Source organism: Callithrix jacchus, chromosome 18 (assembly GCF_049354715.1).
Source record: "Callithrix jacchus isolate 240 chromosome 18, calJac240_pri, whole genome shotgun sequence".
Taxonomy (NCBI): domain Eukaryota; kingdom Metazoa; phylum Chordata; class Mammalia; order Primates; family Cebidae; genus Callithrix; species Callithrix jacchus.
Genome location: NC_133519.1, coordinates 17,905,513 through 17,927,257, shown reverse-complemented (window position 1 = coordinate 17,927,257; position 21,745 = coordinate 17,905,513). Strand labels below are relative to the sequence as shown.

General features: G+C 39.9%; 1 long non-coding RNA gene across 1 annotated transcript; it reads left to right on the top strand.

The window, feature by feature from the left end:
• The first annotated feature begins 9,092 nt into the window (after positions 1-9,092).
• LOC144580159 (uncharacterized) lies at positions 9,093-18,602 on the top strand. Its single transcript, XR_013529209.1, has 2 exons — positions 9,093-9,986; positions 15,200-18,602. It is a non-coding gene; the product is annotated as an uncharacterized LOC144580159 (long non-coding RNA).
• The last annotated feature ends 3,143 nt before the right edge of the window (positions 18,603-21,745 follow it).

Below are 21,745 nucleotides of genomic sequence, written 5' to 3'. Positions count from 1 at the left end.
AGTCTAAGCCACCTGCTCCTAGAACTTACTTTTGCCTGGTTAAACTCAGTCATATATACATCACACACACACACACACACACACACACACATTATATATACATGTATATATCTTTCTAAGGATGGATTGCTGCTGGGTGTGTGTAATCTCATGGCTACATAAAACCCCACTCATGATGAGCAGTTCAGATTACATGGTCATTTGATGTCCCATGTTATGTATTAAGTTCTTAGTAAGGTCCAGGCAAACTAGATACTATCTCCTAAAAGAATATTTATCTCCATAAGAGAGTATAACTTTTCTCTAAAATCCTAGAATTCTGTGCTTTAATTTTCCTTTTCCGGCTTAGAAGCACCATACAACATCCGTATTTGCTACAGTCATTTCAGGCTTGATTGGATCTAGCGCATCGCAAGTCTCAAGTGGTCAAACAGCTTTCAAAGCAATCTGGAATTATTGCAAAGTTTTCTCTTGCCCTGATCCTCTCTCAAAACCAGTAGTGTTATGGGCTTCTCAGCAAATGGGTCAGAGTGATGCACTTAACTGAGGATATATTCCATCCAGATTCCAAAGATATCCACCAGGTATTGTGCCTCTTCAGTAATAAGAAGGTGCAAGATGCAACAATTTGCTTAACTTTGAAGGCATTGTGACATGTGAATAACAGCATCATCTAACTTATAGGGGTTTCATGAGAAGAAAATGAATTACTTAGCCCAACATATGACATTAAGTCAGCGCTTAATAAGTATGAGCTATGATGATGACGAAAATTATGTTTACTACTACTATACTTGAAATTTATGCAAGACTGCATAGAGAAGGCCTTTTTGGATTTCCGAAAACTTCCCTTCTTCACCTCCCAACTACAACATACTGCAATCAGCAGAGTCAAAAAAGAATAGACATAACATCTGAGGTAGAGGTAATTGTATCTATAACCCTTCATAAAGTAGATATGAAATTCAAGAAGCCAGTTGTATCTGTGCAAACAGTTGTTACGTGCTGAGTCACTTTACATGTAGCAATATGTTCCAGTAAAGCCTTAGACTGCTTTATGTTTTTTTACAAAAATATGACAGGAAGTGTCTTCACTCCATAATGACTGTATATGTTTGCGTGAACTTGTAGTGCGGGGAGGGGCATGGAGAAGGGCTCGGGGAACAGTGACCTCCACCTCCGAGAAGATAAACAGGCCTTTGGGATTGAGGAACTTAACCCTCCTTAATTCTAGAAGAACTGGATCTTTAGGAGCTTCTATGGGCTAAGCCCTCCCTAATAGACAACTAATCTCTACTTTGGAAAAGAGAATAAACGTCTTAAATTCAGCAGTCAAAAGAAGTGGTGGATGGAACTGGAATGAGAGTGAGGGGAAAGGAAAGAAGAGGAATATTTGGGTGAAGGAGGGAGGTAGTCATCTGCTCCTGAACAGATAGGGTTCCTTAGCATCTCTCTGACACTTTCCAGGACCCGTGTATGTCGCAGGAAGTCCCAGGGTCATTCAACCATAGAATCCACTACTGAGAAGACCATTTTGCATTCTTTACTGGTGGCTAAAGCAGGGAACCCACCCAGAGATAGTTCTTTCCAAGGAAGCATGCTGGACACTTGTATGGTATTACTGTCACTCAGAGCACTGGCCACACACTCACCTGTGGAGCTGTCATAGAAAACACTTGGGATACTTGTAAAATCTATGAAGCACTAAGGATCCACTGGGTGAAAAAGAGCTAGGCAGTATATACTCTGGAAGTGGACTGGAGCAAGTTAGTGCATGCCAACTTCCAGACAAATAGACATCTATTTTTCATTTATTTATGTATTATATATGCTGGGCACTATTTGAAATGCTTTTGCCTCTTAACTCATTTAATAGTGATGAAGAAGTTGAGATTTTTGCTCAAGGTGAGAGCCCATAGCTTTTAGAGCACAGGAGTATGTTTGCAGGGTATAGGCAAAATAGAATCTATAAGGAACCACATGATATATTGAAAGTGGCAGATAAGTACTCTGTTGAAAGATAAGTTTTTAGATCCTAATAGGAAATAGAGGACATGTTATTCTCTATAAAGTCTTTCTACCCTCATTAGAGTAGAAATTACATGAAGACAAGGATCATGTTACCTCTGTTGAATACTGTGCAACCAGTGAAACAGTGAATACTCAATAGACAATTGTTAAATGAGTCAATGAAGTCCCCTAGACACAGAAGCTAAGGAGACTTGAGCCTTTCTAATAGGATAGCATGTCTTAAAGTCCCTGGACAGCTTCTTGTCTAGTTCAACCATAATGTCAGCCTGTATTAGGAAGACTTAAAAAAAAGAAAGCAACTTCATTTCCTTAGGACCCACAGCAGAGGAAATGCCAATTAGCTAATAGCAGTATCCTTGGCTTCCCTTTTTCAAAATCGCCAAAATCTCCTAGGCAATGCTCATGGGTGCCACTGTGGAGAGCATCTGTCCTCAGACCTGAATTGTGTGGTCAGTCTCCAGGATAAACTTCCTTTGGGTTTCCCAGAACAGGTCCCCATGTTGCTGTGGCCTTTGATGCTGGTTCTAGGTGAGTGGACATCATGAATTAGGACCTGGATCGGGGCAGGGGCTGAGCACTAATCTCAAATGCTCATAAAAGCTTCTGTTGTGCTCTGCCCTAAGGCAGTCTCTAGGCTAGAGGGATGGGGCAAGCTTTTCTGGAATATAAGGCCCTGGCCTCTTAAATAAGAATTTAGGAGCACATCAAAACAAAAATGGTGATAATAGAAATGCTAATATTTATTGAGTGTTCGCTAGTAATTTATATGTGTTAATTCATTTTAATCTTTACACTAAATACTGCCACATAGGATTTGTATCAGAATTGAAGACTATATGGAAATTCACTTTTATTATATTAAATAAATACATCAAAATGCTGAATAAAAGAAATCATATGGGTTGGGCAGAGTGGCTTATGCCTTTGGAAGGCTGAGGTGGGCAGATCGCTTGAGCCCAAGAGTTTGAGACCAGCCTGGGCAGCATGGTGAAACCCCATCTCTACACAAACAATCGGCTGGGTGTGGTGTTGTGTACCTGTAGTCCCAGCTACTTGGGAAGCTGAGGCGGCAGGATCACCCAAGCCTGGGGGGCTGAGGCTGCAGTGAGCTGGTATCATGCCACTGCACTCCAGTCTGGACGACAGACCGAGACTCTGGCTCTCAAAATAAAAACAAAAAACAAACAGAAAAAGAAATCACATGATGACAACGGCTGTCAAAAGTATTGACGCAGTATTAAAAATCAATATCCATTCCAAAAAGAAGTATTCTTAAGCCAGAAGAATACTTACTTAACATGATAAAGAATATGTGTTCTAGATTGACAGGCAATATTACACCTTAAAAATTCAAATTGGAGCTAGAACCAAGATGACTACAATCATCATAATTTGCAATAGTTTTTAAATCCTGGCCAACACACTAAATTAGTAGCAAAAATAGGCAGCATACATATAGGAAGCCAAGATTTTAAAAAGTATGATTTATTCTTTATTCATTCCCACAGTATTTGTCACCGGCTTGTTTGCTATTATTGCTATGTGCTATACAGCCCCTGCTCTTGATCACATCATCTATGTGCTATAGTTAGAAGTGTATGAATATTCATAAATTGGGAGGAGTCAAGATAAGTATCCAAAATTATGAAATCCAGGAATATTATGAATTACCACTTGGAGGTTATAATGAAGAAATCATCCAAAATAGCAATAAAAATGAAAACATAGGAATAGGGGTTTTTTTAACCTAGAAAAGGAAATATACAAAATTGTGCAAAGGAATCTTCAATGAATAAGGACATATCATCAGTCTGGATAGGAGTACAGATGTTATAAAAAGATCAGTTCTCCCAAGTAGATCTGTAGATGCTGTGTAATTTCAAACTACCTGTGGAATTTTCAATGAAACTCATTAAAATGTTCAAAAATATACCTAGAAAAATATATATTGTAAGAATGCCAAAGGATAGATTCTTTTCTTAATAAAACAGAAATGCTGGAAATCTATACATTAAAAAATAGATTTCATGTAAATATAGGTCAATGGAAAATAATAGAAACCCATAAATGTATCTAATTACATGTTATCTAATATATAAAAATAGGCATTATAAAACAACAGATATTTTCAATTCTGCTATAAATTTAAAAATAAAGTCTAGATAATTATATTTTTTAATTATTAAAAACGAATGGAAAATAAAATTGAGGCTATTTTTTAATATGGATTCCTAAACACTGAAACAGTAGAAAGAGATTTTAAATCTAAAAGTTAAAAACTTATGTATTATAATAACACAACTTTAATAGAAACCAATGTTGTATTAGGATATTTGCAGCAAGTAAGCCAAATAATTGAGATATGATATAAGCAATTCATGTTCACTGGCCAGAAAAACTTGAAAATATTATTGGGTAAATGGAAAAAGAGCAGAATTACAGAATACACAAACACTCCCTGTAACTGCTGCTTACTGGCCTGCAGGCTTCGTAAAACCCATTGCTTATCCTCCAAACCTAGTATTTGATACTGACGATACTGACCGCGTTTCAACTTCCTAGCCCCCAGTCCGCGCAAGGGTCAGAAGCTGTTTTGATATAAGAAGTGAACATTCTGTCCCCAAATATTTACTTATTTGTTCTGATCAATTTGAGACCCTGATACGAGAAATCATATGAAGTCCCACAACTACCCTGTAGCATGTGTATTCTCTGGTTCCTTGGCCATCCTGAGCAAGGCATAAGGCTTTTGCTAGCCTATCTAATGTTAGGGTCTCTTTCTCAGACTTTCTCAAACAGGGAGCGTAGATTAATAAAAAGAGCATGTTGGCTGGGCGCGGTGGCTCAAGCCTGTAATCCCAGCACTTTGGGAGGCCGAGGGGGGTGGATCACGAGGTCAAGAGATCGAGACCATCCTGGTCAACATGGTGAAACCCTGTCTCTACTAAAAATACAAAAAATTAGTTGGGCATGTGGCGCGTGCCTGTAATCCCAGCTATTCAGGAGACTGAGGCAGGAGAATTGCCTGAACCCAGGAGGCGGAGGTTGCGGTGAGCCGAGATTGCGCCATTGCACTCCAGCCCGGGTAACAAGAGCGAAACTCCGTCTCAAAATAAATAAATAAGTAAATAAATAAAAAGAGCATGGTACTAACATTTAGAGACAATGAGGTTTATCCTATCTTTGTAACATTTGGTCTCCGTGACGAGGTGCAAAATGATCTGAGACTAATTTAATTATTTAAAAATTACACAAGATGATAATGAGCCGTTGAATTCAATGATTTCAGGAAGAGTATAGTCTGGAGCTTGGTGCCCAAGGGAGGCTTATAATTCATGTCCATTTCCTTTCCCTGCCTTCTTATCAGCGTCCCTGCTTCATATTGTCCCACTGAGGTCTGTCCACTGACAGATTGCTCCACTGAGTTCAACTTCTAACCTTGTCAACCTCCTCCTTGAAACCTTTCCATGACTCCTTATGGCTTTTATAATAAAATTATAGCCACTTACTGGGGCCCTGCATTCCTCTCTGATCTTATTTTCCCCAACACTCCCAACTCCTGAGCACCTATGTTTTTTTCTCCACTCTGTGCCCTGTCTGTCTTGATTACCCTCCCCATCACCTCTAGCCACACACAAAAGCCAACATCCACCTGCAGATTCACTCACAGTTATGTTCTCACTCAGAGTTTTCCAAAGTATCATCCCTTCAGATACCTTCCAGGATCCATCCACCCTCTTCAACACATATACACACAAACACACACTCTACACTCTACACACGCACATATATCCTACACACTGGACTACGTGGCCCTTCTGCCCCCAAGATACACATGTGTATTTCTGTTATTGCACTTACACCCTGTGATAGAATTATATTACTTTACATCGTGTTTCTGTTTTTCCACCAGTCAACTTCTCAACAGCAGATACCATTTTTAAAGTTTATTTTAAAAGTCCAAACACCATGCCTTAGTATTTATATATAAACATTTGATGAAAAATTATTAGATTTTTTAAAATGCATTTTTAATGGGAGAAGTAATACATGCATGTGGAAAAAAGAGAATTGTCTTAAAGCAAAAGAATCTTGGCTCTGTGCTCATCTCTGGCTCTTATTTTTTGCAGCTCCTCTCAGTGGACAGCTTGGTGAGTTCTCCTGTCTTTAGCTCTTCAGTGTCTCTGGATAAGAGTGTCTCTTCCTAATGAATAGAAAACATTTGTGATGGTTGCCTGAGATCTCTAATACCTCTTCTTTTCTTGCTAAGGTCAGCAGGGATTTCAAAGTGATGCCTGGTTTTTTGGCATTGCCCAAGGGCCAGGATAGTGCCCTGGTCACCCTCTGACCCTCCCTGGGTGAAGTGGTGAATGCACAAGCAGCTCCTGGCCTTTGCTGGGCTCTGCATTTACTGTTATTGCCAACAGACCCCATTAGCCAGGAAGGACATCTTCAACTCCATGGCAATTGTGCTTGACTCAGAATAGGATCCTGTCCAATCAGCAAGCCAGAAAAACCCCTCTGAAAACATCCCACTGTGCTGATGTCAGCAGGAATGCTGCATTCTCTGCAGCTTGGGAATAAAATGCTCCAGGAAATGTATGGGGAACAGAAAATCCAACAATTGGGTTCTTGAAAAAAAAAGAAAGGCACAGAAAGGGGAGATAGGGGAGAAGACAAGTTATCTGCATCCCACATTCAATTAGTTCTGGCTCTCACTGCCATTCCTTTGGCTCAGAGTGAATAATTGAGAACCTATGAAGAGCAAGAACCCTCTACAACCCCTCTCCTTGTTCAAATCAGTGGCCGCAGCTGTAACCTTGTCCTGCTCACTCTTGGATGCCAGTGAGTGACTTGTCCCTTCCTTGCTCTGCCACAATTAGCTATGATGGGATTTTTCTGGGCATTTGAATCATCATCTACAAAATGAAGATGTTAGATAAGTTGAGCTGCCAAGGTTTTCTCAGTAACAAATCTTAAGATAATATGATTTATTCTCAGGGTAAGTGCAACATTGTGATTTTTAAAATCACCTTTGGAGGTTCTGGTGAGTATTTGAACACGATGAAATGGCAGTGCAGTGGTGGTTTTCTCTGGGACCCCCTTCCATGCAAGGCTGCCTAACTGTGACGTTTGATGGTGAATCCTGCTGGTGTCACCCTCCCGAAATCATTTTGCTCACTGTCATCCCCTGGGCAATTTCTCCCTTGGGTGAGGTGAGGGCCAGGCTGTGCAGCAGGAGGCCCTGAGGCTGGGCCTGCGGGCGCCTCCACCTCAGACTCCTTTTCTCTTTCCTCCTCAGCAAGGACACACAGGTCCATTATTTCCCTCCAGCCTCCATGGACCACAGTCTTCCAAGGAGACAGAGTGACTCTGACTTGCAAGGAATTTCACTTCTACTCACCGCAGAAAACAAAATGGTTCCGTTTGTACTTTGGGAAAGAAATACGAAGAGAAACCCCAGCAAATACCCTCGAGGTCCGGGAATCTGGAGAGTACAGATGCCAGGCCCGGGGCTCCTCGCTCAGTAGCCCTGTGCGCTTGGTCTTCTCTCCAGGTGAGAGAGAGTGAAAGATACACGACTTTAGAAATCAATTCAGCCCATGTTTCCCTCTAGCTGTTATGGCTTCAGACCCTTCGTGAGTGGACAATTTAATTTCACACTGTGTTAAGGCAGGGAGAGAGTAAAAAATTTGGAATACAACCAGACAGGGAATGGGATTGGCTGCTTAACTTTGAACATTAAAATGAAGAAAATTTAAATTCTCTGCATAAAACTCATTCAGCCCAAGGGACAGTGCCTTCACGCAGTTTATCTCGGAGGACATACTTATCACAAATAACAACTAAAGGTCGCTTGGATGAACCGTACAAACACTGCAATTTCCGCTGAGTGGATGAATGTCTCTAAACTCGTGGTTCTTAAGGTTCAAGTTGAGTCACATATCCTGAGCAGCTTATTAATCACTCACATACTCAGGACCTACCCTATGTTTACTGAATAAAATAAGAGTAGGGCCCAGGAATTTGTATTTTTCAAGCTGCTCTGGTAAAAGAATATTTGAGGAGTAATTTATTTGAACAATTCTCGAATCTATTTATAGTTTTATGTCCTATTATGTGTCTGGAATAATAAGTAGAAGGATAATTCTTTTCTATTTTGAGAAAGAAAAAGAGAGAATTAGATGATATAGTATTTGAGAGAGAATGAGAGCTAAAGGAAGAGACATTTCTTTTTTTGTCCTAAAACCACCTGTTTTGAAATTGAAACCATGGCATCCTAAAGACCTTTAATTTAGTGAAAAAAGAAGCAGTGTGGTAGCAAGAAACAAATAAAATGCTTATGCTTTTTGACTTAACAATTCCTCTTAAGAATTTGCCTATGGAAACAATCATAGATATACATGCCTGAAAATTGCAGACCCTAAATGGTCAAGAATAAGACTCATTTAATAAATTACGTTACTGCCATTAAGGGAACATTTTGTGGCCACTGACAATCGGGCTCAGGAATGATATTAATAACACAGGAAAGTGTTTGTAATATACTAATTGAAAAGCAAGCTATCAAATCTATAAATATAATTTCTATTCCATAAAAAATACACAGACTCTTAGGAGGCCGAGGCGGGTGGATCACAAGGTCAAGAGATCGAGACCATCCTGGTCAACAAGGTGAAACCGCGTCTCTACTAAAAATACAAAAAATTAGCTGGGCATGGTGGCGCGTGCCTGTAATTTTAGCTACTCAGGAGACTGAGGCAGGAGAATTGCCTGAACCCAGGAGGCAGAGGTTGCGGTGAGCCAAGATGGCACCATTGCACTCCAGCCTGGGTAACAAGAGCGAAACTCCATCTCAAAAAAAAAAAAAATACACAGACTGACAAGTAGTTGAAGAATGAAGAGAAACGGGAAAACATATGCCAAAATGTGGCTGGTTTTTTACTTTTCAACTTTCCGCTTTCGAACTTTTCTCAAGGCTCATTTGTTTAAACAGAAAAAAATAAATTATAATTATTGTAATAATCCTTCCTCCCAGCCCATTTCTTTGAAATATGGTCTACTTGGAAAAACAGTGAAAGGAAAGAGGAAACAATGAGATGAACCAAGTAACTGTGGTTGTGTTTCCCACAGCTTCGCTGATCCTGCAGGCCCCGCTTTCTGTGTTTGAAGGAGACTCCGTGGTTCTGAGGTGCCGGGCAAAGGCAGAAGTAACACTGAGTACTATTTACAAGGATGGTAATGCCCTAGCACTTCTTAATAAAAGCTCCGACTTCCATATTCATCATGCAAGTCTCAAGGACAATGGTGCATATCACTGTACTGCATTTAATAGAAGTAATTTCCCTGTTTCTTCCAACATAGTCAAAATCCAAGTCCAAGGTAAAGCCTTCATCATTTTGTAAAGTGAGTTGGTCAAAAGAAGACTCCCCGGGGTCACAGAGGTAGAACGGGAGGAAGAGGGTGAGCTGGAATACTATTAAATCACAGGGACATTCCTGCAAGGACCAGAGGAGGTATAGCAGTGCTTTGGACTGAAGGAAGCTAGGATTTTATGACATCCCTTTCTTTGCTTGCTTTTGGTTGTGCTACTGCTTGAAGTGTGTTTTTCTCCAGAGCACATCTCAGCCTCATTGCTCTGGGACCATTGTTGTGATTCTTCTCTCTAGAGTTGTTTTCACGTCCAGTGTTGAGAGCAAGCCCCTCCCAGCCCATCAACGGGAGCCTAGTGACCCTGACCTGTGAGACCCAGCTCTCTCTAGAGAAGTCAGATGTCCAGCTCCAGTTCTGCTTCTTCAGAGATGGCCAGACCCTGGGATTAGGCTGGACCAACTCCTCGAAGTTCCAGATTGCTGCCACGTGGAGTGAAGATTCAGGGTCCTTCTGGTGCGAGATAGATACTGTGGCTCACACCGTCAAAAAAGAAAGCCTGAGATCTCAAATTTGTGTGCAGAGTAAGTTTTTGTAAAAATGGACATTGGCGCCAGAAAAAGGAGGGTAGCATGGGAACATTGCTTCCAACTTAGTTCCTTTTTTCCTTGAAGTGGTGAGCAGGGGTCTATCTTAGATTCTGGTGCTATCTTGAGGTCTTCTCTCTGCTAGTGCATTAGGAGTGGAATAATTATCAGTAGACTCCAAAAAGTCTCAAGACTTCTGGATTTTTGCTAAATCTCTAAATTTACCCTTTCATGTTGCAAAATAATCAGATATTTATTGGGTGTCCGTAATTGTGCTATAGAGGCTGGGGAGGACACAGATGATCTTTGAAGCATCATCCCTGGAGGCAGGAAACAACTCACATTATAGGTGGAAAAGAAAGAGAGTACTCTTGAATATTCATTGAAATTTTCTTTGTGGACTAATAGCAGTAGTAGTGATAGTCAACGTTTACAAATGTTCCATTTGTACCTGAAAATAAAATCCATCCTTTAATTATTGAGTATTAGGTCTGCTCTTTATTAAATCAAATTAGAATTTTTCTCCTTATATATTTTTGTCTGTATTTTTCAATTACTGAGATTCCTATTAAGGTCTCCTACTATAAAAATAGATTTGTCTTTCTGTTCTTACAATTCTGTCAATTTTATGTTATATAGTATAAGGGTATGTGATTGAAAGTATTGTTACACATTGCTAGTAGATGAAGAATTGTTATATGACCCATGCTATGGTCTAAATATATGTGTCCTCCCCAAATTCATACATTGAAACCCAACGCATAAGATGATGGCATTAGGAGGTAGGGTCTTTGGGAGAGGATTAGGTCATGCAGAGATCTCATGTCTGGGGCTAGTGCCCTTATAAAGGAGACACTAAAGAGCTACTTCCCCTCTTCATCATGCGAGGATGTGGTGAGAAGATACCATCTATGAAACAGAAAGCAAGTCCTCAGCAGACATTGCATCTGCTGGTGCATTGACCTTAGATTTTCCAGCCTTCAACTGTGAAAAATAAATTTCCGTTGTTTATAAGGCACCCAGTCTACGGTATTTTATTACTGCAGCCCAAATGGACTCAGACAATCTCCTTGCTCCCTGTCTTGTCTCTTATAAACACTAGCTGGATTTAGCTTTCTCTCAAATCTCTTCATTTCTAGTGTCTAATTGGTGAGGTTTCTCCCATTTAAGGTAATGTAACTGCTGACGTATATGGAATTATTTCTATCACCTTATTATTTCCTTCTATTTGTTGTGTTTAATCTATTTTCTTCTTTCCTTCATTCATTCGAGTTTAAATATTTATTCTACTTTTTCTCTACTTTTTTGGAATTTATACTCTATTTCTATTCATGTAGAGATTTGACTCAAAATTTTTACATGTGTATCTAACACAAACCCTACATAAATATCTCTTTATATCAACTTCCTAAAAATTAAAGGGCTTTTGAGCACTTTCAAACTTTTCTTCTTCTTGTCTTATCCAATATTATTTTTCTATATTTCCACCGCCACAATAAGTTACCATTTTTTATTGAAATCAGTGTCCAGATTTATTCCATTTGCCAATTTCTCTGCTCACTATTTCTTATCCATTTTCAAACTTTCCTTCCAGGACCATCTTCCTTCTTCATGAAGTACTTCTTTAGTGCTTGTCTAATGGTGGCGTGCATTCTCAGTTCTCATTTGCCCGGGAATATCTTTATTTTATCCTTGTTGAATAATAGTTCCATTGAATAGATAATTCAAAGATTAATAAAATTAACTAATAATTTAATTAATGATTAATAATCCTGCTATGTTGTAATTTTCCTTTCATTCTTTTGTAGATAATCCATCTTTTCTACCTCTGTTTATTGCAAAATTTTATCCTTGTCTATAGTGTGTGGTAAATTTGTAGTACATTTATTTGGGTTGATAGCTCACCCAATCACAGATGACACCAGTGCCAAATGAAGATCTGAGTTAGACCAATGAATACATTTAAAAACAGAAAATTAACAATATAATATTTATGATACAATCAATGCTTCCAAGAAAACAACGTATATAAGAAATGATTAAAGACCTTTGGGGAAAGTGGGCAGCCCATGTCTACAGTAGGTGTCTGGGGCTAACCAAGCCTTATGCTTCCACTGCTGTGGATAGAGCACCTCCATCAGGTTCCTGAAGGCACCTGATCCCACTGTGGCCCTTAATGAGATATTCTTAGTCAGTGGAGGTCCACTTCTGACAGGCACAGGCACCCAAGATTATAACTCCCTGGATTTACTTTCCTACGTAATAAGTTTGAAATATTATCTGACTATATAGCTATATATATATGCCATCAATACTTTTTTATATTTGCTGACGTCTTTTATCTGTTTCTTTGCTTAAGATTTTTCCTTCTCATTTCCTCCTGCCTGTTGTTTCTTCAAAATGTTTTGTTTTGTATTACAGGCTTGACATCCCCCCTTAGCTCTTTCTAGAGTTTAAGCACAGTTCTCCGAAGCTCCATTGCAAATTTCTCTGTTAACTGTGGTTCTCAGACTGTGACTTCTGGTTAGTGGCCTTTGCTAACTCTCTATCAGAAGCTCGTGCATTTCCTAACATGTTGGTAATTTTTTTACTGTTATCATATTTTCAGCAGTAATTGTTCTTTACAAGAGTCCAAACTGTGTCCTGAGCTGAGGAAGTCTCCTCATGGATTTACTGTTTCCTCTGCTGGGGTCCTATAGGTTTAATCTATTTTTAAGGTAGTTTCTAAGCTCAAAGTTCTAGCACGGAGTGAGACTTAATGTCCACACTAATTCGCTGTGCAGGATTGGATTCCAATTCCTCACAGATCCTATCTTTAAGACAGGACAGGTGGCATTCCCCAATCTGATTTCCCAAATGAGAAGACAGACTATAACCACCCCAACCCCTCATCTGGCTTTGTGCAGCCTCACTACAAGCACAAGCACAGCCTAGATTTCATCCTTATATAGGGATATTACAACATGGGCCTCTAAGGTCGGTTTCTGGTTCTGATAACTTCTTGGGTCTCCAGAACTTCAAATCCCACTCACCTGCTTAGCATTGAGTTACCTCTTGTTTCTGTACCTGGAGTTTTTCTGAACCTAAGTTATATAATTAAAACATTTTTGTTATGTTTTTATCAAGCACTATTGTGTGGTCAGAGTGTTAGGAGAGGCTTGCTGAGTCAGTTCAAGTGCCTTCTTCTCTGGAAGTTTCCAAAGTATCTTCTCCTTTTCCATAATCCTTGTTGCCCACAAACATCCGACATTTGGGGTGCAGGCAGCTATTATTTCAGGCAGAGGTTAGAACCCTGCTGAGAATGCAGAATGCAGGGTCCACCTCTTGACTGCCAAAATAGGCAAGAACCAAATTGTATTGCTAGAAAAAAATAGATTTGTGTGTTCCAAATCAAAGACTGTAGATTGAGAGGATAGAGTTCTTCCAAGTCACGAACTAAAAAAAGGCCAGGTAAGATATGTGGGTAATTTTCCACCATCTGTATATAACATTCTGGAACTAAGTAAGCATTGAAGAAATGCCTAAAGTTGAAACTCTGATTACAACTTAGAAGGGACTTGATATCACCATTTCCTAGGGCTCAACAGAGGGGGCTGTGAGGCAGAAGGGAGCAGAGCAGGCCAGGTGATAGGATCTCCCGATAGGTTGACCAGAAAAACAAAGGAAGGGGGATTAGGTCCCACTTACCTTTGAGCAAGGGAGGGCAGGGCCTCCTTCAAGGGAGCCCTGTTGAGCAGAAACTGGGGCATAGTATGTTTCAGCAGAGCAAGGGCATCTAGAAGTGCTACAAGCTCTCCTCAGCCTGTGCACTGATGCTGGGAGATTCTGCAGTTCTTCTCATGGGCCTCCATAGGGAAATGAATTACTGAGAGGGGTCATGGGCCAGAAGATGCCCAAGGTCAAAATAAGGAAGGTCAGAGTGTGTAGACCTCATTATGGAGGCTGTGGCAGGAACCACAGGTGTCAGTTACACCTGCCCACCCCAGCCCCAGACAAGCAGGACCAGTCCTATTACCAACAGATGTGGAGAGCGATATCCAAAGATCAGGAGAAAATTCCCTGAAAACACCCACAAAGATAACAGAAGAGCCAGAAGATGGAACTCCTTTCCCAAATCCATGAGGGCAGGGAGGGAGAAGCAGTAAAGAGGATGGAGGTAGCAAAGACGGGAAAGGCCTTCCTGTGTAGTTCTCCATGGGCATCACTGGGTTCTCTGAACTTTATAGTGTCCAGGTTGATTCTTTCTCCCCCGGGGCATTTTCCTAGCTTCTCTGGATAGATAGCCTCTTATCTGACAGTAGGAATCTGTCACCTACTTTGTCATTCACAATGCATTCTCAGGGTGACCATTGATGACTCTCTCTTTGGCCCCTGCTTCCTGGGTGGTCCATTTCCATACAGCCTTTCCCTACTAGGGTTCTATTGCTTCTTCAAGTGGCTCTCTTGACAAATTCTTTTAAGGTCCCATGTTCAGCAGATGAAAACCAGGTTCCTTTGAATCCTCAATGGGGATGCAGTTTCCCTACTGGCAGTCCTGACTCTGCGGCCCTGGGCTGTCTCAGCAACATCTCCCACTTTGAGTTTCTCAGATGTGAGTCAGGAACCTGTCCAGTGCATCCTTAAGCTGCAGGGAACACACATCAAGCTCTCTGAATGTTCTCATTGATGCTCCTCTCACCAAGCTTGAGGTGAAGGGCAGGTCACATGAGGTTTGGAGGGGACTCACAGCATAGCTCTTTATAAAGGAATTAATTTCCTGTGATCTCCAGATCCTAAGTTGGTATGCCTGCAGTATAAATGAGAGCTTGAGTCTCAAACCTAGTTTTCAGAAACAGCTTTGCACATTCTTTGGTGAAAGGTATTTTCCCAAGAGGTTTTATTGTACCCGCCAAGTTCTCTTGATTGTAAGGATCTGATGAAGTGTGTGAAGGGCAATGAATGTGGGTTTGGCTTCATGTAGTACAGGCAGGGGACACACAATTGGTGGAGGAAGCTGAGAGACTCTGGCTGCTACTCTAAATCTGGGATTCTTCTCTCCCACTTTCTCAGGATGTGAGTTCGGGCAAACTGTTTTACTTCTTCAAATCTCAGTTTCTTTGGCTGTGAAATATTTTGCCTGCTCAGCAAGGTGCTCTGAAACTAAATTAGATAATCAATGAGGAATATGCCTTACAATAATAATTATCATTATTTTGTTCCCTCCTTCCCAGAGCCTGTGCCCCTCCCACAGATCCTGACTGAGTCATCATCCATCACGCCAGGCTGGTGCAACCTCACCATGAAGTGTAGGGTTCTAGGGACCACAGAGGACCTGAACGTACTCTGGGAGACCCAGGGTCTCCCCAGGGAGCTGGAGCAGAGAGGGACACTAGGACCAGCCCCCAACTCATGGACTCTGGCTGTGAGCCTGTCCCCGAGCCAGCGCAATGCCAGCCTCACCTGTGTGGTCAGCAACAATGTGGACCAGAAAACTGCCACCAAAGACCTTGGGGAAGTATGCTGGGCTCAAAAAAGTGTCCGGAAAGGTGAGTATGCTCAGCTCAGAAGACACTTCTTTTCCTGGAGATTGGGGGAAGGGGAGTTGTGCTGATCAGCCCATGCCAACCTTGCCGCCTCTTGACAATAAATGCAAGCTGGGAAGATCCAGTAAAAAATTGTATATGCTCCAGGAAACTATCCAGGGAAGGGATGGAATCAGGGATTTTTAGAAGAGAAAAGAAGAGCTATACTAGGCATTTACTTCTGCTCTGCTCTGAATCCTGCTTGAACAGCCACGGAGTGTGTGAGGAGTTACATTTGTAGCAAGTGATTTCAACTGGGAAACATGAAGAAGTTAGAGAAAGGCAAGTTTTGACTCACAATATTAGAGAAGAGCTTTCTAAGGTCAGAGTCATACAGAAATGAAATGGAAGCCTTAGGACAACATGAGGTCCTGGCCATTGGTGGCATGTAAGTACAGCCGTAGCCACTTGGTGGGGGGGTGTTATAAGTGCAGGAGGGGAAGGACTCTATGGTCAGTTTCCTTGCAATGGCACATTCTTAGATTCTAGGTAACTCTCTTTGACAAAATCACATAGGCTTATTCCCAGCCACAAACTGTCAGGTGGAGCAGAGTACCTGGCATTGAGCTAGTCCCCTGAAGGAAGCGCAGCCGCCCCAGGAGTCAGCCACCCAGTGGCCTTTCTCTCCCTGCTCTGTGTCTGACCCAACAGGGATTGGAGCTTCACTCTTATTCCCATTACTGTGTACGATGCTTGCGAAAGGCCTTCTGCTCCTTGGGCTCCTTGGAAAGCTGGGAGTTGAATTCACCAGGAAAAAATTTCCAGCAGAAGAAAGGAAGTGAGAACTGTCCAAGCAGACTTTATTTCCTTTTTTATCTAGTTTTCTGAACCATAAATGAGAGCTTTCTATCTTCTGTCAAGATGTACATTGTATTTGTTATTACAAAAATGATCTATTCATTGCTAGTTTGAGTGAATCCACTGTCAATAGGATTTGATCGTTAAGCCCTTGAAAGAGAAAAGACTAATATATGTTTTATAAGATTTTCTGTGTTGGTTTTTTGAGGGTTATACACACATGTAAATCAATGCAAATAATTTATGTTTTTCTAGAAATTGTGCATTTCGTGAATATTTTAAATTAAATAGATGTTAATTATGTATTATATCTTTTAGAGTTTTTCTCTTGCTGTTGTTTTGCTATTTTATATGTGACAGCAGCTTGCTGAATGGCTAAGTGATAAATCTGGTGAAGATTCTAACCTGAAGAGCTACAGAATCTCATTTACCAGTTCACAGTTTTTCACACTGGGTCTGTTTACCAATGCAGTTTGCTGATTCAGCAGGTACTGCCTAGAATGTGGTATTCTGAGGGATGTCCTCTTCCTCCACTCCCCCTCCTAAGAACTTGGAAGTAAGAGAATTAAGTTTGGGTGGTTTTGTTTGTTTGTGTTTTAGTAGTTAAATGTAATTCTGTATACCCAGATCACAGGAGAGGTATAGAAATTCTAGTTTACCATCCAGGGCAAGACTTAACCTCAGGTGACCTAAGAAACAATATGTCAATCAGAAAGACAGATAATGAGAAATGAAGCACAAAGAAAGGTAAGTGACAGAAACAAATGAAGTGCTCTGTTAAGCTGGAGATTAAGTCTATTGCCCTGATCCGGTAAGTCCTGCAATGTACAAGAAAAGCTCAGACTCCACATTGCGGGCAGAATCCACACTAGCAGCATCTGCTCACTGGCCCTGACTCCAAGCTCCCCAAGCAACTTATGGATGTCTTGGTTTCACATCTGGAAAGAGGGTGCACTGGTCAGGGTAACAGAAATATCCAGTCCGGTTGACAAGTATACTTCTTACTGTCAATTAATAAATATGCATTCTGGATGTGTCTATTCATAGTTTATGATATCTGCTACCAAGATTTTGCATCCCCAACACAAGTCAGCTTTGGACAATGTTTGATGGAACATGGAGCCACTAGGCTGAGGCTGAGTCTGAGGGTCAGACGCAGAACTTGCTGAACACACCTGTGTAAAGCCAGCCTGTGGAGTCTCATCATTCATTCATTTCTTCCTCAGTCATTAATTATTGTGCTGTACACTGAGGACATGCTGAGGATTGTCTTGAAAGACAGGCTCTCAGCCTCTCTTTGACACATATATTCCATCTGAATTTTATGAAGATTTCATAAAAACCAAATGTTTGAGTTCTCAAATGCAATTATGCATGAGAATTACATATTGACTTTTTAAGAAAGACAGATAATCCATACTTTGGAAATAGGGCCCAGGCATCTGTGTTTTTAAAAGCTCTGCATGTGGTCTAATGAACAGCTAGGGTTGTGAGCAATTCAAAGGATTGTCCATCTGGATCAGTTAGACCAAAAGTTCACTTTGTCTTTACTGTCTACACAGATCCAGAGATGATTAGGAGTGGTTTCAATAAAGAATCTTAAGGGGTTGTTTCAACACAATAGAATACAAAAGGCAAACATGAACACAAAAACTGTAGTTGGTTACCAAGATGACAAGCCTTTTGTTGGCATAATGTGCCTTTATCTATTTGGAGCAGAGCACTGAGCATATCACTTGCGTGCTAAAAAACTGTAATAGATGGTATCTTTTTCTGATAATATTACAAATAATCTGATCATACACACACACACACAAAAAACAGACGTCAGAAAATAACCACTGTTAACTGCTTCAACTTTTGGACTTTCCTTATGCTCACGTAAACGTATGAATAAAGACCAGAGACACACTTCACAATTTCAAAACTTAACAGAAAGCTAAAATAATCAAGATGATGTAGCACCGACGTGAGGATTGAATTGAATGAGGAATAAAATTGAAGCCCAGAAATAAATCCACCCATCAATAGTCAATTGATTTTCAACAAGGAGTGTTCCAGGACAATTTAATGGGATGAAATTAGAAATCAATAATGATAAGAAGTTTGGAAAAATTACAAATCTGTGAAAACTTAAAAAGGTACTCTTCAGCAACCAAAGTGCCAAAGAAGAAATCACAGTGGAGTTAGAAAACACTTTAAAATAAAAAAAAAAACTTTGAAAATACAACATACCTCATACCATAAACAAAAACTAATTCAAAATGTATCAAAGACTGGATTGTAAGCGCTCAAACTAAAAAACTTTGGGAAAAACGTAGCTGAAAACATTCATGAATGAAATTATTTATCAAGCAATAGTTTCTTAGATACCACATCTAAAACACAAACAACCAAAGAAATAAAACAGTTAAATTTGAAACATTTATCATGCAGCAAAAAAACATTATCAAGAAAGTGAATGATGACCCAGGAAATGGAATAAAATGTTTGCAAATCGTATGTTTTATAAGTGCCTACTATCCAGAAAACATGAAGAGCCCTTCTATCTAAATGATAAAAAGACAAATAACTCAGTTTGTTTAATGAGCAAAGAATTTGAATAGACATATCGCAAATGATGTGGAAAAATATTTCACATCATTAGCCATTAAAGAAATGAAAATTGAAGTCACAATGAGATGCCTCTTCATATCTACCATGATATTATAATTTAAAAAAGTCACACAATACCACCTGCTGACAAGGATATGGGAAAATCAGAACCCTGATTTAGTGCTTGAGGGAATGTGAAATGGTGCAGTCACATTGGAAAGCAGTTTGGTGGTTTCTCAAAATGTTAATCACATAGCTACCACATGACCAAGCAATTCCACTCCCAGGCAACTTCCAAAAAAATTGAAAACATATTCATACAAAAACATGACATTATTCATAATAAGGTAAAAATAACTTAACTGTTCTTCATCTAATAAATGAATGAACAAAATGTAGTGTATGCCTATAATGGAATATTTAATCTTTATTATTGTCTTCCTTCTGCTTGCTTTAGGTTTGATTTGCTATTCCTTTTCTAAATTTTTTTTTTCTTTTTTTTTTTTTTTGAGGCAGAGTTTCGCTCTTGTTACCCAGGCTGGAGTGCAATGGCGCGATCTCGGCTCACCGCAACCTCCGCCTCCTGGGTTCAGGCAATTATCCTGCCTCAGCCTCCCGAGTAGCTGGGACTACAGGCTTGTGCCACCATGCCCAGCTAATTTTTTGTATTTTTAGTAGAGATGGGGTTTCACCATGTTGACCAGGATGGTCTCGATCTCTTGACCTCGTGATCCACCCGCCTCGGCCTCCCAAAGTGCTGGGATTACAGGCTTGAGCCACTGCGCCCGGCCCTTCTAAATTCTTAAGTTGGAAGGTTAAGTTATTGAGCTAAGATCTCTCTTCCTTTTTAACATAGGCATTAATAACTCTAAACTTCCCTCTGCATACTGCTTTCAATATAGCCTGTAAGTTTTGGTATATTGTGTTTTCAGACTTTTTCATTTCAAAGTATTTTCTAATCCTGTTATTATTTCTTCTTTGATACTTTAGTTGTTGAAGAGTGCATTTAAAAATTTTCATAGATGTGTGATTTTTCCAAATATCTTATTGTTACTGATTTCTAATTTCATTCCATTGGCTTTGGAGAGCACACTTCACATGGTTTCACACTTAAGTTAATTGAAGCTTATGGAATAAAGTTTTATGGCCTAATATGTTGTCTTGTTGAAGAACGCTCCATGTACAGTTGAAAAGAATGTGTGATTACCTCAATAGCGAACCAGCAGTTCAAAAGATGGAACATGAAGGGTTCAATAAACTTCTGTTAGGTCTAACTGGTTTATTGTATTCTATTGTCTTCTATTTTCTGAATAGATTTTTCTAGCCATTGTTGAAATTCTGGTATTAAAATCTTTAACTGCTATTGTTGAATTATCTATTCATACTTTCAGTTCTGTCAGTTTCTGCCTCATCTTTTAAGGCTCTTTTGTTAGTTGCATAGATGTATGTTTATCATGATTATAATTCTTTATTCCTACATTTCCACCTTTTTCATATTAAACGATTTTGTATGGTACGATTTTAGTTCCCTTCTTATACTGTGTATTTTGCAGTTATTTTCTAAGTGGTTTTCCTGGGGATTACAATTGACATATTAATTTATAAATACCTGGATTGTATTAATATCAGCTGAATGTAAACATTAACAATATTATATATTTACATAGAAAATTAATTTAACTGTGCTGGATTTAAGGTTGACATATCAAAATACATTATACATTACAAACAAATATAAAACATAACTGAAGAAGAAAAGATATGATGCCCAAAACTAAATTTTTTAAAAATAAATGTAAAAAAGGTTGTCCTTAAGTAAAAACTGTCTCTCCCTCTCTCTCTTGAACGTCTCATGAGATTGTCAATCATCTTATCACACTCACATATTTTAGGATAGAAAAGTAGTCAAGCCTTCTTTTCTCTGTTTTATCCAGGTCACAACTGCTCCACAAAATGTTTGATACTTAGTCCTGTGAGGAAGTATCTGACTATATCACACTCGACACCTCCTTATTGCAGTCATCTATCTACCAACCTCCTGGTACCATTTTGTGTGGCACCGTTTTGTATGCTTTCTCACCAAAAGCAAACTCAGACATTTTCTCTAGACAGATTCCTGTACTCACCCTGCATGGGATTAGCCCCCATGAGTGCATCAACTAGGATACTTGGCTGCAAATAACCGGCTCTGATTCAGGGTCGGGAAGTTACCACCAGTACTGCTGGCAGCAGAGCCATGCCATGCCTTCTAAATACACATTGATTCAGAAAAAATCAAAGGCCAACCTTTTTTCCGAACACCCACAGATATAGAGAGACACATGTGGGCCTCTGCTACTACAGAAAATCCAATGACATCATCGCTGTCCTTAACACAGAAAGGCAGAAAAAGCAAAAGGGTGACTTCTGCCTGACTTCCAACCTCTAAGCCCACCACTGACAATGAAACGTAAATCACATTCAGAGCACCAGCTGCCAAAGAGCTTGGTAAATGTGGGGTTTGCTTTATTGCCTCTAGGGTAGAGGAATTCCACTGGGTACCTGCTCACCGTATCTACCACACCTCTTTTATTACCCTGCTAAAACCCCATGGATAAGCACATCAAATGCTCCAGCCAGGCTCCTAAATACCTTCCTTTCACTACCACCAGCTCTCACCTACTTAGCAAATCATGAACCTTGGATTAATCCAACCTCTGCACAACACTCACACTGCCTAACAGAATCCCCAGTCTTCTGGATGATCAATCACAAATTCACAATACGTAAGAGCAACAAAATGTTAACACTATTCAACAATCA